At 40.4% G+C, this 20,736-nt stretch overlaps 1 protein-coding gene across 2 annotated transcripts in view; it reads right to left on the bottom strand.

Annotated features, from left to right (window-relative positions):
- The window catches only part of ahdc1 (AT hook, DNA binding motif, containing 1), a 76,929-nt gene extending 57,696 nt beyond the window's left edge, over positions 1 to 19,233 (bottom strand). The window contains exons 1-3 of one of the 2 annotated variants that reach the window (XM_057827364.1): positions 19,195 to 19,233; positions 18,278 to 18,630; positions 17,840 to 17,961 (exon numbers count right to left, since the gene is read on the bottom strand). The gene's annotated coding sequence lies outside the window, so the exon portion shown is untranslated. The remainder of the gene's footprint in view (positions 1 to 17,839; positions 17,962 to 18,277; positions 18,631 to 19,194) is intronic. The other variant, XM_057827362.1, reaches the window with a different exon arrangement.
- Between the last annotated feature and the right edge of the window lie 1,503 nt (positions 19,234 to 20,736).

The following is a 20,736-nucleotide window of genomic DNA, read 5'->3' as shown; positions in this document are numbered from 1 at the left end:
CAAATAGTAGCATTAACTTAATGTAAGTCCATTCATTCATTCAGTTTACGAGCTGCTTATCCTCACGAGTGTCAAGGGGGTGCGGGAACCAATCCCAGCTAACTATAAACAGTCAGCGGGGTACACCCTGAATCGGTTGCCAGCCAATCACAGGGCACAAGGAGACGAACAACCATTTGCGCTAAGCCTGTCGCAATATGCAATAATTCCATTTATCGCACGATAAATAAAAATGAAGGCAGTAATTTTTCCGCTGCGATTTATCGCTTCACGCGCACGTGCGTGCGTGTGGCAGACGTGCTGTTAAAAGTCCGGATTCCTTGGTACCAACTGCGCAAAATGCATCTTCGTTCCAGGTCCGGCAAAAAATAGCGCCTGAGCCAATCGTTCCCGTTATATCCTATTGTTTAACGTATACCGGAGGCGTCAGTGCTCCGCATTGACTGCGGACCATCTCCGGCGTGCCGGTGTTGTTGACGTGTGGGCGCTCCCGTCAGGGGTGACATTTCACGCGGGGCAGCTATTTTTCAGCACAACACCGGATATTTCCAACCAAGTCCGCCAAAACATTGTTACTAACTTGGCTGCTACGAACAACCTCGCTTTGACAACTGACAGGTGAATGGACATGATGAAAATTGAGTGGCAAATTAAGAGCGCTGTGCTTCAAACTCATCCTGTTTATGAAAGTCGATTGTCATATGCTGGTGTTGTACAGTAATGAGCAGATGTGACATGTGTGGCGTTTGCTAACTTTTTTAATGCGCACACACTAGATATCATAAAATAGCAAACTAGATGTGCTACGTACCATGCCATTGGCTACGTGAGCCCAGAGTGATTATGGGACATGTAGTCCATATACTACATCGATGAATTATATACCGCCATGACTGAATGGAAGTTAAGAATGTCAAATTAATCCATACCAGTGACTATAGATAATGCTGCAAATAATTAATTCAGTACGTGACACAGATGGATTCGGATCACAAATAGGATGTCTTGCTCATGTAGTAAACCTAGCTGCTAAGAGAGCTGTAGCAATCAACAGAGTGCCCCACCTCACTATACAAACAGTAAAGATTGTTCTCAGCACTTTCATACAAAATTTCTTCAGATCAGTAAGAAACAAGCACATAAATATTATGCACTAAATGCATGTTTATATGATGGCAATTAAATTTTTGCTCGTTAGCAAAAAAAAATAAATAAATAAAAAAACGAAACAAAAAATACAATTGTTTTTTTTTTTTTTTCCATCGCATTAAATGTATTGAATCGGATCGCAAACCGTGTCCCCCTTATCAAAAATCGTACCGAACCGTGACTTAACTGTATCGTTACATCCCCATGAACACCATTGCAGAAGCTATGAGGGGAAAAGTTTTCATTTGCCTAAATGCTTACCGTAAGTTATTAAGTGCAATTTTTTTTTTCTTGAAAAACACATTTTATTTATTCTGTGTTTCTGTGCGGTATTAATATTGTTGTCTTTTACTTAAGAGGCATGGTCTATTGTTTTTAGTTGTGATTTCTTAAAAAGTATTTTTGAATTTAAGAGTAAATATTCATCGCGTTTAAATGGGTGTACTAGATCTATTAATATATACTGTATTCTCACTGTGTTATTGTGAATTGTTTTTTTTTTTAAATTGGGGGGGCGCAAGAATATCGCATATCGCAATAATTTATGGGATAAATTATCGCGACAGGCCTAATTTGCGCACACACTCATACTTAAGGACAATTTAGAGTGTTTGATCAGTCTACTACGCATGTTTTTGGGATGTCGGGGGAAACCAGAGTACCTGGAGAAAACCCACGCAAGTACAGGGAGAACTTGCAAACTCCACACATCTCAGAACTGTGAACCAGACGTGCTAACCACTTTGCCACTGTGCCACCAGTGGAGTAATCTGACGCATTCATCTGTTAACTAGTCTTTTCCACTCAAAATAAGACAGAGAAAATTATTTGACTAGATTCAAGAAAAATTATCTAATTAAGACGTCATGAATTCACAGTGTATACGTTAATCTGTTATACGTTATAAATTGGCAGTGTACCTTTGAGCATCTTTAAGTTATATAAGTATAACACCATTTACCATTAATGTCAGATTTACATATGATCTGACGCATTACTTGACTGGATTTAAGAAAAATAAACTGATTAAGACATCATAAATGTGCAGTGTATACGTAAATGTTATACGTGATAAATTTGCAGTGTACCAACGGCAGATTTCCGTATACACTGCAAATTTATGACATGCTAATCAGATTATTTTTCTTGAATCAAATACATTTCTCCATCTTGTTTTGAGTGTTAAAGACTAGTTAACAGATTCATGTCAGATTATTCCACATACTTTAAATTAATATTACTATTTGTTCTTATCAAGCCCATACGCTCCTGGCCAAAAGTATTGGCATCCCTGCAATTCTGTCAGATAATGCTCAATTTCTCCCAGAAAATGATTGCAATTACAAATGCTTTAGTAGTAATCAGTGTTGTTAATTTTACTTTAAAAAAGTAATTAATTACAGTTACAAATTACTTCTCCCAAAAAGTAATTGCGTTAGTAACTCAGTTACCTGAATGTAAGAGTAATTAGTTACTTGGAAAAGTAACTAGTGGTGTTTTTTTTTTTTTTTTCTCAAAAAAAAAAAAAGAAAAAAAAAAAAAAAAAAAAAGGTCACGCAATGTGAAGTATAAAGGGTTTGGGGGACAATTGGCCCTAGCCCAATTCTTTACCCTCCACTTAACTAGACACAAGGGTATTGCGATAACTAGATAGTAACCTTTGCTATGTGTGGAAGTCATTTAAAGTTGTGAATCAACCGTTAAAGTTGTTAAAATTGCTCCCGTTATTTCATTAGTTCCCTTCTGTCTACTTTAAACATGTGTAAGTTTTAAAACTGTTTCATCATGTAAAGATAGATTTAAGTTAAGATTTTGCCGATTTAGGAGCATTTTAGATTATTAAAAAAAAAAAAAAAGTTACTTAGGTTCGCTATGAAGGATCTCTACATCAGAGCCTTCCTGAGAGGTCTACTGCTTTAAGATGGCGTTTGTTTACTAACGCATGTAGTCCTTAAAAGATGTTGTCAATGCAGCTGTGTCTGTCAATTGCATCTAGTTCTATAATATGATATCTACCGTGTCATGTGGGCGTAGTTTGTCGGCTATGGCTACAGTCAGGTATTATTGGAGCCACCTAGCATTGCAAAGGCGTCTTCCCCACTCCTGCTCTGCTCTCTCGTCTCCGTGAGTCTGTTTCTCTCAGACTTTTTTTATTCAACCAACTTAGTAACGCATAGTAACGCACGCCTTTCCCGCCTCAGTAACGGTAACGCCGTTGCCAAGATAAGAAAAGTAATTAATTAGATTACTCATTACTGAAAAAAATAACGCCGTTAGTAACGCCGTTATATTCTAACGCCGTTATTAACAACACTGGTAGTAATACCTTCATTTATTTTGCTTGCAATGATAAAGACAAAAGAGAATGAAAAACAATTAAATCATCATCATTTTACACAAAACTACAAAAATGGGCGGACAAAAGTATTGGCACCCTCAGCCTAATACTTGGTAGCACAACCTTTAGACAAAATAACTGCGAACAACTGCTTCCGGTATCCATCATTGAGTTTCTTACAATGCTCTGCTGGAATTTTTGCTAATTTTAATGCTAGAGCACAGAGAACAGCTTAGAGCAGGGGTCCCCAAACTACGGCCCCTGAACATTTTTTTTTTTTTTTCAATTGTGTTTTTTTATTTTATTATTTTTTTAATTAATACTGTTATTATATTATATTATATTATATTACATTATATTATATATATTTGGGCTATCAAACAACTAAGATTTTTAATCGAGTTAATCACAGCTTAGAAATGAATTAATCGTAATTAATCGCAATTCAAACCATCGATAAAATATGCCATATTTTCCTGTAAATTATTGTTGGAATGGAAAGATAAGACACAAGACGCATATAGTATACATTCAACATACTGTACGTAAGTACTGTATTTGTTTATTATAATAATAAATCAACAAGACGGCATTAACATTATTAACATTCTTTCTGTGAAAGGGATCCACGGATAGAAAGACTTGTAGTACTTAAGAGATAAATGTTAGCACAAGTTATAGAAATTTTATATTAAAACCCCTCTTAATGTTTTCGTTTTAATAAAATTTGTAAAATTTTCAATCAAAAAATAAACTAGTAGCTCGCCATTGTTGATGTCAATAATTACACGATGCTCATGGTGCTGAAACCCATGAAATCAGTTGCACCCAAGCGCCAGCAGAGGGCGACAAAACACCTAAAAACACAAGTAACAAGTGGACATGACACTGTGCTGTAATTTTAATCTGTTTGAGCGGGGCATGTGCGTTAATTGCGTCAAATATTTTAACGTGATTAATTTTAAAAATTAATTACTGCCTGTTAACGCAATATATTTGGCAGCCCTATATATTATATTATATTATATTATATTATATTATATTATATTATATTATATTATATTATATTATATTATATTATTTTTATTTTATTTACTTTTGTTCCATGAAGGATTCAGAACGGGTTATTTGATTTTGGCTTTCTGAAAAACATTAAATCTTTACATTTAGGCACTCCTGCAATTGTCACACTTTTTCTGTTACAAACTGACCCGGCCCCTCATCAGAGAAGCAAAAAGTTATGTGGCCCTCACAGGAAAAAGTTTGGGGACCCCTGGCTTAGAGCTTTCTTTAAAAACATACTCCCATTCAAACTGTAAATTGTCATACAAGAGAGCGTGATTTGAAATTAGATTTGTCTGTATTTATGAACATCAGTTCGATAAAGAAAACTGATTCATTACAGTCTGCTTTCTCCTTATTCGATTTTGTTGTTTAGTTTGTTCAAATTTTTAAAAAATGAGTCATTGACAATTACAGTATATCAGCGCTTTGAAAAATAAATGTCAATCAGCAGCAAGTTTTTTTTTTTTTTTTTGAATGAACAGGACTTTTCTCTGATTTATATACTGAAAATTACTTACATGTTTTAAAATAAGAACTTTAATTAAAAACTTTAACAAGTTGGATGCACTTAAAACGGTACAGTTAAGTCAGAAAGCTGTAAAAACAAAAATATATTTTTTAAGGAAACAGTCATCCATTTTGTCGTCATTGTTACTTACAACATGCCTAAAACAACTTCAAGTTAAATTGTGAAGAAAAAAGTGACATTCATCCAATGAATCGATTAATCGTTTGATTAATCGTCCAATTAATCAATTACAAAAAAATAATCGTTACTTGTTGCTAGGGATGGGAATTGATACGATTTTTCCGATTCCGATTCCATTATCGATATTGCTTAATGATTCGATTCTAAATCGATTCTCTTATCGATTCTAATTTGGATTAATGGACTGTATGAGGTTCTGGGTTCAATATGTTTTATGGTTCATTCGCCTCGAGGTGTCGGTTAGAACACAAGGAGCGGGGACTGGAGCTGGTCTTTGGCACTTTTAATCCAACTTGGCAACAGGCACAACTATATACAGGCAATGGCACTTGATATGACAATCACTCAATGAGCAGATGAGAGCATGCGTGGAAATATGTTGATGTATTTGTATGTGTGTGTGGAAGACGACTGGACTGTGTGGGTATATGTGTGGTTCTGAAAGGAAAGAAAATTACATCATATTAGTGCTGATGCAATAAACAATGCAAATTGACTCTAAAGTAGTCAATAACACACATACATGACTCGCACAGTATAATGAACACAAAGGTGGGGGGGCGCGAGTGCGCGCGTACAACCCGGAAGCACGCTGCGTGCACGTGCCGTCATCTTGGCCATAAAAGTGGCGAAAACTAAGCACTTTACACTCATATGGATTGTACATCATCTTAAGATGCTAAACGAACACATTCCCTCTTAACACAAATGTGCAACGCGAATATAATGTAAACAACGCTCTCCTCGACGCAGCCAGGACGAGCAGGAGCAACCAGCCGACGTAACAGTAAAAACATGAAACGGCCGCGCTGAAAACGGCTCTAACTTATCATAAAAACTTTATGACAAAAGAGGAAATACATGCATTCGTTCATGGACGGACACAGATTAACAATTCCTTGCTTAATTCTTAACAGGTGGCCGCACTCTGCTCGAAATGCGCACCTTACGCCTATTCTCGGTCCCAGAATACGTAGCGCGTGTGACGTAGGACAATAACAGGAAGTAAGTGACTGTTTGCTATGGGAACAAACGCATACCCAAAGAACCTTTCTCACAGGAGTATTAAAATTGCTAATAAAATCGAATTTTTTGGATGCAATGTTATATTTTTCCTATAGAGTATTCGACAGGGAATACGATAGACCCATCAATAGACTTTTTTTGCAAAATCACCATTTCTTTAAGTAGTCTTATGAATAACAACCTTGCCTGTGAAAATCAATGCAAACTCACTCGGCAACAACTCTTCAGATTATACTTGGTGAGTGGTCCCTCTTCGAGTAATCATGTAGTCTTTATTGCTGAATTGAATGTGTGTAACATGCATACTTTACATGACGCAAATCGTGCTGTTGGAATCTATAAAAGAATCGTTACATAAACTGCCAAACCATTCCATGGAATTGAAACACACGGAGCCGGTTCTCTATAGGAACCGGTTCTCGATTCCCATCACTAGTTGTAGCCCTAATATGAAGTGAAATCACTGCTTGTTGGGAAGCAATCAAACTTCACTGCCACCCAGAGGTTGCGCTAGACCTTTTCGTTGTCTGTCATTTTGACCGACAGTGTCATAAAAATCCGGTCATAATCTATTTTTACCCATCACTTACATTTTTAAAATGATAATAATGACATATTCAATAGTATTTAGTTTTCATTCATTTTTAATTAATATTCTGTCCGAACAGGCTTAACAAGAGGCAAACAGACAGCGGAGTGCACCAATCAGCGACGGGCAGACGTGCCGTTAGCAAAGCGACGAGGGCAGGACGAGGGACTTGCGCGCGGAAGTAAACATACGAGGAGAACGGAGTTTATTCAACATAGCTAGCGCGAGACAGACTGTTGTCAATGTCGCGTGTCGATGTGTTTTAGCTCATTTAAAACTGAATTTACCGCGAATTGGAACATATTCTCGGCTCTCCCGCCATCCGTGTTGTTGTAGAGACGACTTTTGGCGCGCAAGAGTGACGTTGCTCGTGAAGAACATGTCACGCAAATAAACAAATCTGATTTGTTGATTGATTTTGTACCTACTCGAGAGGCTGTGCCCCAGACTTTTCTCTCTGTGTTTGAAAAATACAGGGAGAACAGTCTGGCCGTGCCAGGCAAACACTCAGTTCCATTGACATTTTTCCGAGTAAGGCCAACGACGTCATGCATCAAGAGAGACAATAGCTAATTAATATGCTCACTCGCCACCCTGTGGTCTGGGGTGTGAATTGCAACCTGTCAAAATGACGGATGGACTTCAGTTTTTTCCGTCACCGTTTTAAAAAACCGGTGAACGACGGAAAATATTCGGTTAACGCGACCCCTGCTGCCACCATATAACGCTCGTGGTATTTTATTTTTTCTTGCACGTCAAAACAAAAAAGTTCTCCGAACTAGATTTCATATTGTGGAAAAATTCAAGATGATCATTTTTCTTAAATTAGCATTGATGGAACTACAAAGTAGGTCCTTGTGTATACAGTTAAAGAAGTCAATCAACTTCAGCTACGACGGCAAGTTTGTTTACGTGCATTTCCAACTTGGACAAAATGAACACCTCACGATAAAACATTTCACTCATGACATTTCCTAGCCAATCAAGTGGAACAAAAGACATTATGGGAAGCTTTTTCACTTCCAAATCCCCGAGTTCCCATACACGACTTGCCCAAGTAAGAATGCTGATACAGGCACAGCATGGTTTTTTTATGAATGTTGCTGCACATCTGTTTTATGGTCCAAAATATGCAGCTCTCCATTAGCGTATGCTATGGTAACAGTCATTCAGCCAACACGTCAACATGTTCATTCTCCTAATTTATAGTTAAAACTGCACTTAAAGAAAAAAATGCCAAAGTAAAAAAAAAGCATTCAAGACAATCTAACTAATCACGGAATAAATGATAAAGTACATACAGCAAATGGGCATTGTGCCTCCACCATACGATTTGCGTTACAAGGCTCACGATAATGATGATCTCACAATATCCCGACACATAGGTAAGGAAATCATTTTAATCGCGCATGAGAAAATATGCAACGTTGCTTTACACTTTTAAGGTGTTTACTGAGTTACAATTACACTCTAAATGTAACTCGTAGCATTCATGTTAGCATTAGCTTTAGCATGGTGAGCATCTTTTAAACTCTCACTTGTTTAGATCTTGTCGTTAAATCCTGGTGGGTTTAATTTGATTAAAATAATGTACTGTTCTAGCTGAATGTCGAAAATCATAAAAAGAAATGCTGCATTTATTGGTTGGTAGCACTAGACCAAATTAAACCTTTAGTCTCAGGTCATCATTGAAAATTTAAAGCTGTTGAGGTAAGTTTTGTAAAAATTGCCTTTCATAATGAACGTGCTTTAAAAAAAAGAAAGTATATCGGCCTCAAATATCGGCGTACAAAATCGGCTATGGATATTGGCAATCGGCTGAATTTTTTTTTTTAGATATCGATATCGGCATCACCATTTGAAAATGCCATATCATTCGACCTCTTTTTTGGGACTGTCAAATTGTCGCCACATCCAGTAGAGAGACTCACGAAACGGCCACGCCGAGAGGATCCGCCTGTCTTGGCCAGTCACTCTCAGAGGGTATGTTCAGCAACACCATTGAAAACACAATCACCGCAATAGAACGAAAATGTCATTGCATTTAACTTACTTTCCATTACAGTATTTGAATTTAAAATTAAGACTTTGCTGGTAAAAAGCTGTCTATAAAGGTTTTAAAGCAATAAAATAAACAACAAAAATAAATGAACAAAAAAATATAATAATATAATATAATATGATATAATATAATATGGTTTCAGTTTGCCCCACTAAAGACATTAATTGTACAACAGAGCCACCGCAAGGCGTACCATATTTAATGGACGATGATCTTGGCCAAAAGCATAGCTGTCCTCAACAGCCTGATTTAGAATTCCCCTTAAAAATGATGGGAAACAAAAAATAAAAAACGGTCATTTTCAAAATATTATGATAAATGTTCCTGGATGTTCAAAAAGGATGCGGCGTCTACTTCTCCACTAGGCAAGACAGAAAAATGTGCGCTCTCACACACACACGCAGACACACATGGCTGGGATAAGCAGTGGCTAAGCTACTATCTGAGCATATATCTTGTAAGTTAATTTGATTGGTGACACTGCGTTTTGGGGTCATCAACATTTTTGCCCCCCTTGCCACAAAAGTCAAACTCTGCCTATGGTTGAACAGATTACATGTTTATGTCACTAGAGTCATACTCTGGAAGTCCGGAAGCATAACCATCTGACATCACTGCCCTGCGACCTCAACATCAATGGCGACCTACTAGTTAAACTAGTTTTACAAATTGTATAAAACCGAAAACATCAAGAGGGGTTTCAATATCTAATTATTTTAACTCATAATAACATTTATCTTTTAAGAACTACAAGTCTTTCTATCAGTGGAAATTAGACATGTGCCGATTACCAGTTTCAAGGAAAACAGTGGTATGAAAATGTCAAGGTTTCAAAACCGCAAAAATTTTCCGTCATACCATCCCTAAGGTATTAGCTATTTTTTATGTCCTAAAAATGCATGGAGAAATCCCTCACTTGCAGCTGTAAAGCTCAACCCTCCCCCACCAGTTGTTGCTCAGTGTCAATGAGTCAGCTGTGCTACACAACGGCTGGAGGAGGTGAAACCCCTGAACTTTTTCCTCATCAAAGACAAAGAACTCGCCGGTATGGGAATACTTCAGCTACAGAAAAGTTACAGACGGCTGTGGCTTAGAGGAGGGCCAACCGACATGCAGACGTGTTTGTGGAGAGTGGCTACCGAGGAGGCAGTACCTCCAATAAACCAGCGTAGGTTTGGTCTCAACATTGGTAGGGACGCTATAACAGAATAACCTGCATGTACACTTTTTGCTGGGAACAGGACATTAATAAGACCAAACAGATTGGGTACATTTCTCAAATATAGCTGGTTCCAACGTATAAATGAAAAAAGTTACAATAAAATTATTTTCCTGGGAGGAAGTCTTTTTCCAAAATGCTTGCTTCATATAAAGGAAATTTACAGTGGTTGTGTTTTTGGTTTTGTGTGGGGGGAGGGGTTTTAAAAAAAAATAATAATAATAAAAAAAATAATAATTATGATAAGAGATAGAAAATACATACATTTTAATTAGGGAATAAATGCACAAAATGCACAGTTGGATTAACGTTACTGGTGCACGATAATTATTGGTCCAATAATTATCGGTCGGATAATAGGAATTATGACGTCATCCCAATAAATCCAATAATGTTATTAATAGGACCGATAATACTGTATGTACTGTGCTGCGCTACACACCAGTATGTGAAATCAGTTGACCATTTGCGGGGCATTGCTGCCACCTGCCAGTCAGAATAATTCGCTGCATCTATTTTTTGTTTTGCTCACAAGCTCAATCACTTACACAGTGCTGTGTCTAGCGGTAGCATTGACAATCGTGAATGCTTTCCGCCTCGGAAATATATGTCTGTAAGTATTTTCTGTTTACTATAACATATGGATGTGCAATATATAATATGTAAAATATATATTACATACTTCTGTGGTGAAGGGTCATATGTACAGAACTTCATAAATTGTGTTATAGAAGCCAGCCAATGCTTAAAGCTAGTAGCTCAAGCTAGTGTGCTATTCTTTTAATATAATAGTTGTGTATATAAATGTATTGTGCAGTTTGTTGTATATTGAGTATTGAATATGTCTATTTTTCTGTTGTACTTTCACAATATTAAGACAAGTGTCTTCCCAAAAAAGCAAGGAAAGACCAAGCCTTGTGGTTTATGGAAGTGCATTCATTTTTAGATGGCTTTCGGGCAGTGCAGAAGTGAAACGCAGTTTTGGGCAGTTCATGTACTGTAATATTTTTGGCACGGTGTCGGTGGATTGGGATATGTGCCTTTGTAAATCAGGCGCTCCCTTTCTGTGACGTCACGCTCAAGTTTGCCGTACGGCTAGCGAGAAACACATCTTAATAAGCCACTGAAAAGATGACAATCGCGTCGATGGTGTTTTAAAGATTGATATTGATTATTATAAGGAAAGCCATTAATCCTTTTTGCTCTACCATATTTTTGTTATGAGCAGGGGTGAAAGTGGCTAGAATTTCTTTTTTTTTTTTTTTTTTTTTTTTTTTTTTTTTTTTTTAAACCTGTCCTGTTCAGCTGTTTGACACAGAGAATGGAAGTCTAAGTGCCCGGATTCTGAACAGTTTTAATGTTTCACATTGAGAGTCTGACATACTCCCATTGTGATCATTCAAAATACCTTTTTATTATGACAAAGCAGCGAACAGGAAGGGATTATGGGGGGACAGAAGAAAAGAAATACAAGAGAAGAAAGAAAAGAAACACATACACAAACAACAACAAGAAATACATTGAACATCTAAACTAGTTAATAATATGCTGGTGCTATCGTCAGCGAGATGTATTTCCGGTTTACACCATGTGGGGGCCTATTGGCCAGTGAAAGAGGAGAATGGGGGTGGGGGTGTCTATAAGACTATAAGCTAAGTGATTGAAAGGGGTAGAGTGTACACAAATCAGTTCTGTGATCTAGAACCCAGTAATCGTGTGAATCTCTTATGAGTGTAAGCCCGTTGGCGACCAACCCTACGCCACCGCATCGCCAATCCCTGCACCGGAACCCCCAACCCGAGCATGCCCTACCACATCCAGCAGCACGCAAGCCCCACCGGGCGCGCGACAGCCACGCAGACGGGCGCCAACCCAGGGCCACGGCCCCCACCCAGCCAGCCCGGGGCGGGGCGGGAGGGCGGGCGGGAGGGTGGGGGGGCCATGCGCAGCCCATCCCCCCTCCCGCCGCCCAGCAAAGGAGCCATCGTCCCCCCCCCGGGACCCAGGGTGGTCCCCCGGGCCACCCGCGCGCCCATCCACCGGCCTTCAGGGATGGCAGGAGGGGACGCATCACCAACCCCACGCCTACACCCACCCCCGCCCGCCCACCCGGGCCACAGCCACAGCCCCCCAACCAGCACAGCACGCCACGGGACCCCCAGCGGCCCACCAAGCCCCAGGCAAGGCAGGGTCCCCCGCCGGTGCAAGCGACACCCCGCTGATACACCGGCGCCCAGCCAGCGACCCGCGACGGAGCGCAGGGCGGATGCCCAGCCAGAGAAGAGAGGGGAAGGCGGAGGCAGGAGAACGCCCAGGAACTGCCACGGGGCGATGGAAGATCCCACTCCCGCGGCCGGCAGCCGAGGCAGAGGGGAGGCCACACCCCGGGAGCCACGCCATATAGAAAAAGTGTGGGACCCACCTACCACCCTATTACTGTGGCTGCCAGGTTCCCGACTGGCAGCCATCACCCAGCACCGTGATGGGGGTGTGAGGGGAGGGTAGTGCAATGTATGCATTAAAATAGGAGAGCTTGGCTTGGGGCAGTGGGACCGCAGCATGGAGTTTCTGCCCAGCTGCCCGTCCCACCGCCCTTTGCCGGAGCTCTCCTGTGGCTAGAATTTCTTGCCGGAACTCCCCGATGTGAAGGTCGCCACGGAGCCAGAAATTTTATTTATTTAATTTTGGGGCGGGGGCAGACCTCTTAAACTTCTGAAATGCAAAGAAAACTCTTTTAGCACAGTTATTTCTATAACACATACAAAAACTGATTTTCATTCAAAATTGTATTTTTTCAATGTTTGCAATTTTTCAATGTTTGCAAAAATAAAGTTAACAAAAACAGCCCAACCTCCATCTCCTAATTTTTATTTTCCCTCATTTCTTCACATACTAAATGCCAAATCTCAGTTTTAACTACTTAAGAACATAGGAGGTATATTAAAATTGAAGTCAATGTATAAACATTTACTTTTTTTTTTTATAACAAAGATATAAGTATCATACTTTCAGAAAAATAAGTACAAATGACTTATATTATGCAGAGTGAAATGGAATATATTTTGAAGATCGCGCAAACATTTTTTAATTAAATCATAAGGTAATGAATAAGTATCCTAACATAACAAAGATAAGTCCAAAGTGCACATTGAGAGCTAACATGTTCTGAACCTCCCCATCAGAGCAAATAAAACTAAATATGATAAGCCTCCTCAACTCTTTCATTGCTCTTAAAGATTAGATCCATTTTATGTTGCATTGCCCTTTTTGTTGCATGAATTAGACAACTTTTTTTTTTTTTGGTGTTCCAGAAAACATGCACATTTGAACCAATCAGATCTAAGTATTACTGCTGATTACATGTCAGTATGTCAGCCTCTTGAATGGATAAATGAGTCCAGGTGTTTTGCTTTGCTGCGTGCGTTCGCACATTGACGTGACTGATCATCGTCAAACTCCGATAACTGCAGCAGCTAAGGAAACTTCCATGCCGTCCGTGGAATATAATAAATAATATTGGTGGAAACGGATTACGCTACACTTTATTATGTTTGTTGTAAACACTTGTGTATGTAAATCTGATGTTGGTAAATTTGTTTTCTTCTTGAAGATGAAATGCATGTGTGGCACCAGGGGTCGCGTTAACCGAATATTTTCCGTCGTTGACCGGTTTTTTAAAACAGTGACGGAAAAAACTGAAGTCCATCTGTCATTTTGACAGGTTGCAATTCACACCCCAGACCACAGGGTGGCGAGTGAGCATATTAATTAGCTATTGTCTCTCTTGATGCATGACGTCGTTGGCCTTACTTGGAAAAATGTCAAGGCAACTGAGTGTTTGCCTGGCACGGCCAGACTGTTCTCCCTGTATTTTTCAAACACTGAGAGAAAAGTCTGGGACACAGCCTCTCGAGTAGGTACAAAATCAATCAACAAATCAGATTTGTTTATTTGCGTGACGTGTTCTTCACGAGCAACGTCACTCTTGCGCGCCGAAAGTCGTCTCTACAACTACGAACGATGGCGAACGGGAGAGCCGAGAATATGTTCCAAGCCGCGGTAAATTCAGTTTTAAATGAGCTAAAACACATTGACACGAGTCATTGACAACAGTCCGTCTCGCGCTAGCCATGTTGAATAAACTCCGTTCTCCTCGTATGTTTACTTCCGCGCGTAAGTCCCTCGTCCTGCCCTCGTCGCTTTGCTAACGGCACGTCTGCCTGTCGCTGATTGGTGCATTCCGCTGTCTGTTTGCCTCTTGTTAAGCTTGTTCGGACAGAATATTAATTAAAAATGAATGAAAACTAAATACTATTGAATATGTCATTATTATCATTTTAAAAATGTAAGTGACGGGTAAAAATAGATTATGACCGGATTTTTATGACACTGTCAGTCAAAATGACAGACAACGAAAAAGTCTAGCGCAACCTCTGGGCAGCTAAGCATTTTTTTTAATATAGCATTTTGACAGTTGCCATCATATTTTAGGAATCAAAGCACCGTGTACCGGAACAGCATTCCGTCCCTGAATCTTATAACCGGAACTGTGTTCTGGCCCTGAATCTTATACCGGAACTGCGTTCCTGACCGTTCTGGCCCACTTTCACCCCTGGTTATGAGGAATGAGTGATGAACCTAACTATATAATGTTTGCATTTTACAGTGTTAGTTATAAGTTAGTAAGTTATTGAGAGGACTTTTGGTTATTGATAGGCTTGGCGAAATCCCCAACTTTCTTAACCTGTCTCCCAGGTTAAGAAAGTTGTTCCATGGACCAAGACCACAACAGTCTCCTCTCCTGTAGCACCAAATATTTTTATTTGATGACAAAGCACAATACCTGTTGGGTTTATGTTTTAGTTCAGTGCTCATTATTCATTATTCAGGAAACACATCTTCTTTTTTTTTTTTTTTTTAATCTCCAGGTGTTCAAAAACTTGAGTGAATATACATTCAAAAAATTGTAAATTTTTAATCAGTTATCAATATCGGTATCGGCTTTGAGGAGCAGGAAGTTATCGATATCGGTATTGGTTTAAAAAAATGGATATCGTGCACCCCTAATTAATGTTAACGGTAGAAAAAGTACAGGAAGACACATCTCTAAGCAGCTTTCTACTCCAGTTTTACAGGTTAACAAGTTCACACAGCTTAATGTTATGCTAACTCTGATGCATGTCAGACTTTCAGTTACAAAATTAGTGGTGTGTTCCCCACCTTCACAACATTGACATCTTTTTACATTACTTAAAGTGGCTGCTGCTGGCCGAAAAAACCTTCTAATATCCCTCCTCTTCAAAGGGGGCGGAGGAGGCGGCATGTCGACATGTATTTCTGTCGGGATTGTGTGAATGTCAGGGTTCTAGTCATCAGCCAATCAAACGTGCGTCTGAAGGGGGAAAAAATGGACAAGCAAATTCAGCAAGTGAAAAGGGGTAAATGTAAATCTGAACATAATGTAGGGTCATTTCTATCTTTACAAGTTATGGGAAGAAAATCTAAATTACCTATATAACTGAACTCATTATATAATGCAAATAAGGTTGCTTAAAAGTTGTTGGGGACAATTTCAGCATCCTTAAAAGTTGGTGGTGTTATATCCCTACTGTCCCTATGCAAACCTACGCCCTTGCTCCAATATGATTTCGTATTCATACAAAATTAAAGGTTATCTTAAAATCAGAATCTCAAACCGGCACATGCCTACACTGGATCCCTTTAGGGCTGGGGTTGGGAACCTTTTTGCCTGAGAGAGCCATGAACACCACATTTTTTAAAATGTAATTCCGTGAGAGCCATACAATATGTTTAAAACTAAAAATACAAGTAATGTGTGCATTTTATGTAATTTCAACGCTTTTAAAGTATAATAAGTCTCTGAATTCTTTTTAATAACATTGTTATGCTGTTGCTAATCAATGATGAGTATTTCTTACCATTAATGCGACTTCTGGTGCTGCATGGTTTTGCTCATAGCTTTGTAGTCTGGTTGATACTTTGTGAGGTTAAGCTTCATGCCGGCATTGAGAAACTTAGGATGAGTCTCTTTTCATGTTCACGAAGAAGCGCCACGAATCCTGTTTTTCCCGACCATCCACGGAGCACCATCAGTGCACACCGGAACAAGTTTATCCATCGGTAGATTTTTTTTCTTTAGCGAATTCAGTAAAGGACTTGAATAAACCTTCCCCCCTTGTTGTCCCTTTCATAGTCAAAACCTTGCAATCACGCTGAACTGGGATAAATAGCTTACGTCTGTTGACTCATTCATAGCGAGAGAAAAAACGGTGCCGTATTTTTGTCCTTCACTTCTGTTGCCTCAGTTGGATTTGACATCATGATGGTACGAGCGTGAACAGTTCTTGCCGACAGAGGCATGTCTTTTATCCGTTTTAATTATCTTGTCTTTATCCGAAAAGTCGTTGAAAATTCCTCTGTCCATTCCTGCTGAAAAGTAAGATACTCCGTCTTTTTTTCTTTAGCCATCTCAAAAGGGTTTCTAAAATTAGCTGACAGCGCAGAGAACGAAACTGAAAACGAGAGAAGTTTACTTTCTGATCTCACGCACATGCGCACATCGACCGCTATTTTTGACAGCAAAATACAGCAACCCTACTTGAACAGTGTCTCTGCCTCATCTGCTTGCCTATGCGATTGATTGATAAGTAGATCGATAGACAAAACGACATGTATGTTTGCCACTTTCCCACTAAAATGACTGCGAACTAGCTTTCTAGTTGCCAGTGTCCGTTTCCGTTTCGCGCAGTGTGCGAAGGAGTATAACGAAACTTTTTTTTTTTTTCCAACAATAAACATTTGTCTGCGAGCCGGATGCAGCCGTCAAAAGAGCCAGATCTGGCTCGCGAGCCATAGTTTCCTGACGCCTGCTTTAAGGCCTTAAAATCAAACTATTGGATTTCATACTTTTCTAGACTTTTTAAGACCCTGCGGATATACCCTGCAATTGTTCATTATTTACCAAACTGCTCCTTGTTGTGAGGTTGGCTCAAACCATTTAGCGCTCGTAAGTCAAGACAAAACTTCTTAACTACGGCTCCTATCTCAAAAAACCGGCACCACCTCTCCTGTTGGCGACCGAGTTGGCGCACGACTCTGTGGTGTCAGCCCACACGCTGGCAAACTGCAGCAGTGCTCAAACAAAAGCTACTTGCGCCACGCGCACACGTCCACGCGCACACGCCGCCGTGTTAGGTGCGCTGACCCCGCCAATGAGGACAGGAGCGACGTCGACGGCGCTACAAGGCCGTTGCCATGACAACTAGGCTCGTTCGCACAGGTAGAGAGCACAATGCTGTTCTGCCTCCCTTCGGCTCGCACATAGACACACACAAGGACATTCACTCAAGACTGACAAGACGTGCGGCCGCGTGCCAAGCTGAGGCCATTTCCTTTTCATTCCGACATTCGGAATTATTCATCACGTCCAAGTGGGATGCGCCAATGGGGAGAGAGAACGAGGGTGAGACATTGTGAGACATTGTGAGACACGCACACAGACAGACAGACCGAGTGTCCGTCTGCATACTAACGGAAGCCGCAGAACAGCCAGCGCACGTCTCCGAGGGGCCCTTAAATAACCAAACTGTCACTGGCCAGACACTGACATTGACTTCTTTTTCTCGTTCTCGCTCCCCGACAAACAACACCCCTCCCCTTACTTAAAACACAGACAAGGGCTGATAATCACCAACGACGAGCGTCTCTCTCCTTCTCTTGCAGCAGTAGTAGAAGCGGCCCTGTTGCCTCTGCAAGATGTGCTGCTGCTGTTGTGTTCTAACAGCTGGGGGAGGAAGGAGGGGGTGAGGAGAGGAGGATGAGAAAAACTCCAGATGATGATGAGAGTGGTGGTGATGAGTGTAGGAAAGATCAGGTGTCACAAACCTAAGACGTGCATGCGTGCATGGAAGTCCCAAAGTCAGCTAAAGCCCAAGTGAAGTGTGGAGTTATGTGTGTGGATGTGTGTGTGTGTGTGCCCACATAGTCAGGTGTAACTTAAAATTGACTAAATTCGTGATACAGAACCTAACACTCTTAGAGATTTAAGATAACATTCAAAATAAATACACTAGGTGTTTTGTGGTGCAGCGGTTACTCACTGGCTGGATGGTGGTGCTCAGTGGCGGACCGACGCTCCGCTCCTCGCCCGGTTAGAGGCGCCGTTGCCGGGCTGGCTGCGCGGCACGGCGCGGTACGCTACACCTCGCCACGAGCGGTTCACGTTCGCGCGCGCGAAGGAGGTAGAGATGGAGAGGATGAGGAGGAATTTTCCGGCGTTGACAGTCTTCGTGCTCGTTTTTCTATGGAGAGGCGAAGGAATGGACAAACGGGGTAAGGACGACCGAGCGCCCCTACTCCTCTGCAGCTCCAGCTGCTGTGTGTTTCTTTCCAGTCCGCTTGTGCTGTGCCTGCTGTCAAAAGTCATCCGGGTACCCGTAGATTCGCGCTTCACCTGTGGAATTGTGGGATTTGTAGTTTTCCAAGGTGACGATTCGACACAAGCGTATTTGAAGCGTTTAAAGCACTCGGAAACAAATTGTTATTATTACACGGTTTCTACAGGTATCAGCAAATCTCATTTAATGCTCTTTAAGGGCACTTTTAAAGCCACTTTAAACTAATTTAATGCCCATGCACAAGTGCAGATAGTTTTACAAACACAAACCGTAAGTAGAGTTGTCCAATAATGACTTTTTAACCAATATCCCGATATTGTCCAACTGTATATATTATTATATATACAGATATAATAATATATAATATATATTATATATATTTTGGACGATATTGTCCAAAAATCCGATACCGATATCAAACCATAGACGCAGTTCGATTGTCGTGGCGTGGGGGGGGGGGGGGGGGGTAAAAATTTTGATGACCTCGAATAGCAGTGTCAGCAATAAAATTGACTTACAAGATATATGCTCGGTTAATAGCTTAGCCCATGCTCGTACATACAGGTATCACAGCTGTGCGTGTGTGCGTGCATGTGTGAGCGCGCGTTTTTCAGTCTTACCTAGTGGAGAAGTAGATGCCGCATCCCTTTTGACTGAATATTCCATCCAGGAACATTCATAATAATATGAGGGGTATTCAAAAAGTAATGCACCCAACTTTATTATGTACAAACAAATTTTGATAGCGACATGTATTGTACATCAAAAGAAAGGTACAAGTGTGAGGATTACATTTTTACTTCTCCACATAGTCTCCACCTCTCTCAAGAGCTACAGTCCACCTATGAACGAGGGCATGTATACCAGTGTTGTAGAACTCAGCCGATTGCTCTCTAAGCCAATTCTTGACAGCGGTTTTCACTTCATCATCATTGCCATATCAGTTGCCCCAGAGTCCTTCTTTTATTGGACCAAAAAGGTAGTCTGACGGTGCCAAATCTGGAGAATATGGCGGATGTGGTATCACAGTCCATCCAAATGAAGTGATGACCTCCATGGTCCTGATGCTTGTGTGAGGATGTGCATTGTCATGCTGGAGGAGCACATTTTGAATACCCAAGGGACGCCACGATTGAATGGGCACTGCCTATGCTTACATCAAACTTGGATGCCAGCTCCTCAACAGTAATGCGCCTGACAGTTCTTATCAACTCATCAGCATAAGTTTTGTTGTCACGATTGACAGAGGTGGATGGGTGACCATTTCGGGGCTTATCAGCTACGCTATCTTTACCCACCTCTTCATGGTCTTCAGTACTGTTTTTAAATCACTGTACCCATCTTTTTACAGTACTATAGTCTATTGTATCATCCTTGTAGACATTTTCCAGTCGGTTGTGAATCCTCAGAGGGGTTTCTCCCTTTGCAACAAGGAATTCGATTACAGCTCTTTGTTTCTGACAAGCTTCAAGAGGGGCAGCCATTTTGGAAGCTAGTTTAAGCTTTAAAAATCTGAAAATACGAAAAACACATACCACAATCGCATAAAGGTGTGTCCTATCATGTTTGTGCCAAATATAAACAAGATTGGTGAAATCCTGTACGAGCAATCCACTTTGCATTACTTTTTGAATGCCCCTCGTATGTTGAAAATTAGCGTTTTTTTGTTTCCCATCATTTTTGAGGAGAATTCTAAATCAGACTGCTTAGGAAAGCCAAGCTTTTGGCCAAGATCGTCGTCCATTGAGTATGGTATGCCTGGTGGTGGCTGTGGCAAATGACCGTCTCAAAGGTGCTAGTCACATGATCTGTTTGAAAAATAATTTTGACCCATTATAAAAAATATTTTTTGTTCATGTCATTCATTTTTGTTTGTTTTATTCCTTTACAACTTTTATAAACAATATTTTACCGGCAGTCTGAATTTTGAATTCATATTTTGGAAAGTCAATTACATGCAATGGCATGTTCGGCCGCCAGGGGTGCTATGCCCCCCCCCCCCCCCCCCCCCTTAATCACCGTGTATAGTGCTGGCCAAAAGTGTTGGCACCCCTGCAATTTTGTCAGATAATGCTCAATTTCTCCCAGAAAATGATTTTAATTACAAATGCTTTGGTAGTAATATCTTAATTAATTTTGCTTTCAATGAAAGAACACTAAAA

The sequence above is a fragment of the Corythoichthys intestinalis genome, chromosome 22, assembly GCF_030265065.1.
Source record: "Corythoichthys intestinalis isolate RoL2023-P3 chromosome 22, ASM3026506v1, whole genome shotgun sequence".
Taxonomy (NCBI): Eukaryota; Metazoa; Chordata; class Actinopteri; order Syngnathiformes; family Syngnathidae; genus Corythoichthys; species Corythoichthys intestinalis.
Note: the sequence above shows the minus strand (reverse complement) of the source record. Positions and strands in the feature narration are given on the sequence as shown.